Here is an 8,179-nt window from a genome sequence, read left to right as displayed (position 1 = left end):
GCACTGCTGCTGTTCAACACAGTGGCTTCTTGGGCTTCTATCTACATCACAAGGCTTCATGTCCCTACAACTACCAAAACTATTGGACTATGTTGCCAGTTAAGAGCAGAGTGAACTACTTTTTCCGGCGCTCTCTCCTCTTTGCCTTCTTGCAGGCAATCTGCCTTGGAGAGCTCAGCTTGATACTGTTTCCCTCAAAGCTGTAGAAAGATTTTGTGTCTCTGCTTGCTCAAAACTGTTGCCCTTCCTCACACTGCTTAAGAAGTGCATTGCAGTCATGCGTTTATTCAGGCTGTATTAAGGGCAGACACAACAACATTTCTGAGGCCACACTGGAAGGGAAATAAAATCTTGTAGCCTTCTTAAGCAAGATCCAGTGTGTTACTACCTGCTCCCATCTCTGATGCTCCTCATTCAGGACTTACAAACTGCTGGTTTTAGCAGTATCTTTCCCTCTTGGGTCAGCACGGGTTTTTCGTATTCTGGCTGCACACTGACTTTCAGTGATGTTTTTGAAAGCAAGAACTGAATAATGATGGGGCATGAATACTGAAGATCCTATAGAGTCTCATGCAAGACTGCTTTCCCAAAGGAATAAGCCTGATGGAAACATAGCATTGTTTAGCTTGGAAAAGACCTTTAAGAGCATCAATCCAGAGTGCATGACCCAGTACCTGAGGAGATGATAAGCTTATGTCTCCAGACGTGTTCCTGCTGAACATGACCTACCACATTATTAGCAAAGTACATCCACAGTAACTCCTCACAGTTATCTTCAAGATGCATAAACTGGCCTAACTTCTTAAAGTATCTTAGTGTAGTTTTGAAGCTGGAATAAACATGAACATCACAGGCCAGTGCACATAAAGGGTTTTTTATATTCTAGTATGTGACCTGCCAAAGTATAAGGTTAAAACTTCTCTCCTTTCCTATTCATGATCCTGAACATTTTCATTAGAGATCATACAGCTTGCTTCAATCTGCTTCATTTTTAAACAATCTAAATCTTAAATTAGAGCCAACCCATCATTTCAGAACTAGTGTTTGTTCAGATCAACTGCAGTGCTCCTTCTTGCCTCACTTGGATCTGATTTGATCCAAGGAAAAGCTACTCTGTACACACTTTATAACCCACACAAAGGGTAAAGGTCTCAAAGATCTCTTCTGCTTTGATGGAGCAGGGCAGCCAGCACAGGAAAAAGGATTATGTTACTAAAGCCAGGGCAGACAAGTCTCTCAGCCTACCTGGCACACCACCTATTAGCTCATCTTACCAGTGCACTGCCCATTTATTTTTCCCTTGCTATCATTTACTTTCACACTCATCTTTCTTTACTGTAACCTACCACAGCAGAGTAACCCACCAACATGGACATTTCCTCCCACCTTTTGTGTCTTATTTACAATTCCCTGTCTCCAAGTTTTCAACATGGCAGTACTTTATTTGCCTTTTTCTTCTTTCCCTATATTGGTTTCTAGAAGGCAGTGAATGGGTGACCTTCAATCACTTTAACAAGTAATAAATATTTTACCTGGAAGGAGGACTTGGAAACAGCATGTCTCAGTTGACTGGAGTAATTTTCTTTACTATTATTTTGCTGCTGCAAGGAGCAGAAGAAATGTTTCCATTACACCAGCAACGATGGAAACCAGGAGCTGATGAAAGCTTTTCCAGCTCTCCTGCTGCACGAAGTTGCTCTCTGCTGCAGAGAAAGCTGCAAAGAACAAAAATGCTGACAGATGCTAAGGTCTGAAATACCATCTCCCAGGTTTTCTTGTCTGCACTGTGAGTGCAGAATCACAGAACTAATGGGATAACTTGGGCTGGAGGGGACCTCAGGAGGTCCCTGTCCAACTTCCTGCTCAAAGCAGGTCAGCTCTGGGGTCAGACCAGGTCGCTCAGGCCTTTCAGCCACTCAGGTCTTGAAAACCTCCAAGAAGGGAGACGGCACAACCTTGCTGGGCAAACTGTGCTGCTGCTTGAGTGTCCTGGGGAATGGGTTTTCTCAGCATTCAATCCAAACCTTTCTTGCTTCAGTTTATTGTCACCTTCCGCCTTGCTCCCTTGCAACACTGAGGAAAGCTTGGCTCTGCATCCTCAGTAAAGTTATAGGAAGGGATTGGATGGTGCAGAGTCCCCAGAGCCTTCCTTGCCCCAGGCTGACCAAGCTCCACTTCCATGGCCTCTCCTCTCAGGGCAAGTGCTCCAACTCTAACCACAGTAGGGGCCTTCCTGAGCTTGCTCCAGTTTGTCAAGGCCTTTCCTGTGCAGAAGGCCAAAATAGGACATAGTATCTGGATGTGATCTAAGGAGTGCTGATCAGAAAGGCCTAACCTTGATCTCCTGGCCAGGTCCCTGTTTGTGCCACCCAGGGTGCTGACCCCATGGTCTTTACTACAGAGCCAGTAGTGTCCTGGGTACCTAGTATAGAGCAGAACTGGGGATCTGCATCACATTTTCCCCCTTAAAAAGAAACCTGCTTCTCACTGATGTCTTGGCAGACTGGCAGCCTGCTCTTGGAAGAGTATTCAGTGGCCATTTTTTTTACACCCTCAAAAGTAGCAAGAACACCACATTGCAGAGAGGATCCATGCTGCTAATGTTATGTGTTAAATACAGGAAATGTAAACCAAAATCAAATACATATTCTTATAAACATGGTGAGTTGGACACCCCTGGCACAACTTAACTGTGTTCAATTTCTTTTTTTTCTCCCTTGCAGCAAAATGTTCTCCACTCACCTGCAGATTACCAAGTGAAGCAGCTTTCACCAAGGCACCGTTTCTGGTACAGCAATACTTTGACAGATGACATTTCCTTCCCCCAGAACTGACAAAAAGCTGGAAAAATCAGGAAAATTTCAGTCATTAATTCTGACCAGCTTCATTCTAAAGAGAGGAACTTATCAGTTTCTCTTTTTTTTTTTTTTTGTTTTGGTCTCTACCAGCTTTGAACTTTAACATTTAAACAGCTCAACACAATTCACTTAAGAAAAAAAAAATACCTCTTTTAAAAACCTAATCAAGAACAAAAAAAGGACTGTTCAGTCCTGTCCCCAGCTGACTTCCTCCGAGATTTAGCCAAGACATTTGATCACACTTAGAAAACAGAGATGTTATTGCTGACTACCTTATCAACCTCTTATGGGGATTTAATTAGATAGGCTGTGGTGTAGGTCACAAGGAGTGTGAGGGAGTGAATAAAAATAATTACTTAGAATGACCAGGAATAACCTGGCATAGGCTAGAATGACTGTAAAATGCAATGTTTTGCAACGAAGGGGGAGGGAAAAACAAAGAGGGAAAAAGTCCAAACCAGGACTTTGTTAATATTCTGATTGTAAGAATATTAATGGTAAAGCTCTAGGAAACCTTAAAATGCTCCTTCTTGAATTGTTTTTTATACTCTATATCGAATCATCTGCATCATTGAAGACTGAAGTACTAATTCAAATTTACACCTCACAAGGTGCTCTCTGTTCACTTTTTACTTGCACCAGATTTAATTACACTTGGTGCACTGCTTTGCATTTGCTATAAACCAGTCAATGATAAGACCAATAAAGGCACCACTGAAGACCCAAAGCTCATAAAAACTAAATTTAACAAACATTAGAAGGCAGACACCGTTACTTCATATTATATGTGACCTGCACTAGATTCTATGGTCCTGCTCTGGCAGGGGGGTTGGACTCGATGGTCTCTGGAGGTCCCTTCCAACCCCAAACATCCTGTGATCCTGTGACCACAGAGCAGGCATGAGATGCTCAAAACCATCTGATGGGTGCTTTTGTACCTTAAATACAAACACTGAGTCTTGCCTCAGTTCCTGACCCTTGGTTGAGGAGCGTGAAGATGACAGCACACTTTGACGCAATGCCTCATGGCTCAGTCTGGCCCAGGTGGCCACCACTATTTCGTGGCCTACAACCAGAAGGCACATTCCTCTCTTCAGAAGCGAGAATAGTGAAGAGCCATGGACTTCAGTGGGCACATACAGGGAGAAAAGCCCAGTCGAGGCCAGCCAGAGGCCATGCCTTTGTTCCACGAGGTCCTGAGGCTGGTGGGTCTGGAACTTGCTCTCGCCCACAGTTTGGTAACCTTACCCCAGCGCTCCACCTGCCAGTGTGGCTGCCCGGCGTCATGCCGGACATCAGCCCGGGTACCGCCGCCGTAGGAGGCTCGGCCCCACTGCTTCCGACGCCTCCTCGACAGTGCTGAGCGGAAAACCCGAGATCGCAGCGTGAGGCCACGGCAGTTACCTCAGGACGCCCCCTCCGAGCCCTCCCGCCAGGCGACACTGCCTGCGGCTGGCGCCGGCTCTGGTCAGGGGACCACGGCTGGCTGGAAGCCTTGGTCCCTCTGCGGGCCGCTAATGGGGGCCGCGGTGAGGAACCCCGCCGGGCTCGCCGCCTCATCAGCCGCCACCAGCGGTGGGGGGCAGGGGAGTGGGAGCGGGAGTGCGGCGGGGGCGCTGACAGGCGGCGGAGAATCAGGGCCGGGCATCCGCAGCGGAGGTGTGGGGAAGGCGGGGAAATGAGCGAGCGGTCCCCAGCTCGCGGAAAGGAGAGGGAGGGAGGGCGCTGAGGCGGCCGGTGCCGGCACCCCATCCGCGCTCCCCCTGCTCAGCCTCGGCCATGAATATGTAACTCCCCTCTATTTCCCGAGTTCCATTGCGGAGGCTGCCGCTCGCCATATTGTGCTGCTGGGGCTGCGGCTTCACCGCCGGCGAGAGAGGGCGGCGGGAGCGAGCGGCGCGGCTAGGCGCGGTGGCCTGAGGCGGGATCCCGGCGGGCGGTGAGCGCAGCGCAGGGCGGCGGGCGGGCACCGGGGCAGCCGCTGCCGCAGGCTCTCTCTCTCTCTCTCCAGTAAGGCAGAGCAGGGTGCGGAGCTGCCGGCTGCGGCTGGGTGTCCCGGAGAGGGGTCTGATGCTGGCAGCGGTGCCCGGCCCGGTGCGGGAGCTGCGGGAGGAGGGTGGTTATGGCGCGGAGCGGGGGGTGGGGGGGAGGGGTCCTGCAGCGGCCACCCCGCCAGGGTAAGGGGACTGTGATCAGGCTGCCCCTGCCGGGCGGGTCGCTGCCGGCTCCAGGTCCGCTCGTCCTCAGCCCCCTGACAGGCAGCTCCCGCCGGGCCGGGGCTGCTCGTCCCCCGCCGGCCTGAGGGCTGCCAGGGGTGGCGGCGGGGACCTGCCCGGAGCCCAGTCAAGCCGGGAACCTTCGGCATTGCCGCAGAGCCGCGGGGAGCCCCGCAAGTCCGGAGCCGACTGCGGAACCCCGGCGTATGTCCACCAAGCACGGAGATGCGTGTGGGGGTGTGTGCGTGTGTATGTGTGGGGGTGTGCGTGTGTATGTATGTGTGTGTGTGTGCGTGTATGTATGTGTGTGTGCGTGTATGTATGTGTGCATGTGTGTGTGTGTGTATGTGTCTGTGTGTGTGTGCGCGCGCGTGTGTGTGTGTGTGTGCATGTATGTGTATGCATGTATGTGTATGTGTGTGTGCGTGTGCACGGGCACGCTCCGGGAGCTGCAGGGAGAGGTACCATGCACAGCTTTGGGTCACCACCGCATTCCCCTCACCCAGCCCAGAGAGCGAGGCACGTCCACATGTCTTGCTTGGCAGGGGAGAGCTGATTAACAGAGTCACGGGCCCTTACTGTTGTTAATAAACTGTCCCTGCTTAAACACGATACTCGATGTGAGTTATGGCTCTGCATCCGCAGCCTTTTGTTTCTCCCAAAGACCCTGCACATCACAGTGCCCAGCAGTATGTGCCAGGCATCATGCTGATTAACTGTTACTGGGAATGACCCGACTGCTCTGGTGAAAATGCCATAGGTTCAACAGGGCATCATGTGGAGAAAGACACTGTGTCAGGATCTGTAGGTGTGCCTCCTCCCTTCACACTTGCTTTCACTGCTTCCAGTATTAATTTAGCACCTGTTTCTTGCCAACTTCAATGCTCTGTGGTAGCTGGCTCTTCAAAATCATCTGCCTTCCTTGGGCCTACCCCATGGCATAGTGTTTATATGAAACAAATGCTCTGAACAATATCCTTCTTGGGATTTTTGTGAAGCTATTTGTTTTTCAGCTCCTCTTCTGTTGAAAACAATTAGATCAAGTCCCTAATTCTGTAGAAATGCAGGGGACAGCTAGTGGGGAAAGATGGTTTCCAGTATGATAAACCATAATCGAGTCCTACTTGGATAAAAGTGGTCATGTCTCTGTGCAATAACCATATGTTGCATATGGGCTTTTAAGGATTAAAGGGAATTGCTTGTATTTGAAAAAAAGAAATGACTGGTGTGCAGGTGAAATTATTTTTGCTTGGGGAGAAGTCTTTAATCAAATATGTCATTCATTCAGTGACAAAGACTCCATTTGTCATAGGGGTTCCCTGCAGAGGTACTCTCATTTGTAGTCATCTCTGTTTTCATAAAAAAAACTTCTGTAATGAGATAATTTGACTTTTTTTTATCCATGGTGTCAAGCTCCAAGCTGGCGTTCAGCCTGTCAGCTAAGACAGAGGTGCTCGCTTTGAAAGGAGCAGGTATCAATAGCAGGATGTTTTGCAGTAAAGGATATACTTACTTGTGTTGGCTTTGGTGGCTGTTTGGAGATGGAAGGAATTTTCACTGGATAGATGTTAGCATGAGCCATAGTGTCAGGTAGGAACCTTTGCAACTAGAACTGACTCTGTTAGGATGCCCTTCAGTGGTGACACATAAGTAAGATAAAACATCTTTAGACTTTACTGATCTTGTACATTCTTATTTACAATGTTTAGCAAATACTTTAGCAAATACTTACCAACAAGGCCAAGTGCAAGGTCCTGCACCTGAGTTGAGGCAATCTCCACTATCAGTCCAAGGTGGGGATTCAGGGAATGAAGAGGAGCCCTCTGGAGAATGACTTGGGGGTGCTGGTGGGTGAAAAGCTGGACATGAACCAGCACTGTGGGCCCACAGCCCAGACCCAGCTATGTCCTTGGCTGATACCCAGCAGCAGGGGCAGAGAGAGGATTCTGCCCCTCTGCTCCACTTTTCTGAGACCCCACCTGCCAGCTCTGGAGTCCTCAGCACAGGAGAGACATGGGCCTGTTGGAACAGGGCCAGAGGAGGCCACAGCAATGGTGGGAGGGCTGGAAGCCCTCTGCTGTGAGCCAGGCTGAGAGAGATTTGGGTTTGTTCAGCCTGGAGAAAAGAAGGTTCCAGGGGAACCTTCTGGTGGCCATTCAGTGCTTGAAGGGGTTGATCAGAAAGCTGGCAACAAACTTGAGAGAAGGAAGAAATGTTTTACACTGAGGGTGTTAAAACACTGGACCAAGTTGCCTGGAGGTGGTAGATACCCCATCTCTGGAACCCTGTCAACCACATCAGATTGTCTGGGGCTCTGAGCAATCTGCTCTAGTTGCAGATGTGTGTGATGACTGCAGTGGGGTGGACTAGATGACCCTTAAAGGTCCCTTCCAACCCATACCAGTCTGTGGATCTACATTCAGCTTCATCATAACAGTGGGACACACAGTTTGCACTGGAGGAGTTTAACTTCTTCAGTGGCTAATATGTTAACCTTTGGCTTCAAAGCTTTGAAACCCCAGCCCTGCTGCAGCTGCCAAGAAAAGCACTGCCTGCAGTGTCTCAGACTGAAATAACATGCAAGTGCCAGTGAAATAAATTGTACGAGGCTGTCTTTATCAATGACCATTGTGTTTTAAAAATGATGCATGGTAATATGTTGAGTATAAAGGCTTGGTTAAGCATCCTGGGTGATTAGAGGAGAATTCTGGCATTTTCAGGGCTGTGTAATCGTTAAACAGAAGTATGACTGGCACCTATAGGAAAGCATCAGTCTTGTATGCAAAATAGATGTTGGGATATGTGAATTTCTTCAGCTTGCTTTATATGTTTCTCTTTTGCTTGCTTAAGAAGACAAATGCAATGTGGGGGGCAAAGCAAGGGTGAAAAGGAGCCTCACGAAATGAGATGCAAGTCAGCAACAGTTTGGTTGTATTTTTCTTACAAGGAGCACTGGATCTACTCTTACTGAGGAGCCAGTTCAGAGCACTTGCATGGAACAAAGTATCAGAGCAAAGGGATTCCTACCAGGGTTTTTTTGGCCTAATTTGTCTTTACCTATTTTTTACTGAACAGATCAGCAGTTTAATAATGATGCAAACGGAG

General features: G+C 48.8%; 1 protein-coding gene across 2 annotated transcripts in view; it reads left to right on the top strand.

The window, feature by feature from the left end:
• The first annotated feature begins 4,318 nt into the window (after positions 1 to 4,318).
• The window catches only part of RNF2 (ring finger protein 2), a 28,507-nt gene continuing 24,646 nt past the window's right edge, over positions 4,319 to 8,179 (top strand). The window contains exon 1 of one of the 2 annotated variants that reach the window (XM_068141327.1): positions 4,319 to 4,387. The gene's annotated coding sequence lies outside the window, so the exon portion shown is untranslated. Of the gene's footprint in view, positions 4,388 to 4,571; positions 4,798 to 8,179 lie in introns of those variants that run through there. The other variant, XM_068141326.1, reaches the window with a different exon arrangement.

The sequence above is a fragment of the Melanerpes formicivorus genome, unplaced genomic scaffold, assembly GCF_026170545.1.
Source record: "Melanerpes formicivorus ecotype bairdi unplaced genomic scaffold, bMelFor1.0.p_v2 SCAF_7, whole genome shotgun sequence".
Taxonomy (NCBI): Eukaryota; Metazoa; Chordata; class Aves; order Piciformes; family Picidae; genus Melanerpes; species Melanerpes formicivorus.
This window is presented reverse-complemented; position numbering and strand designations above follow the sequence as displayed.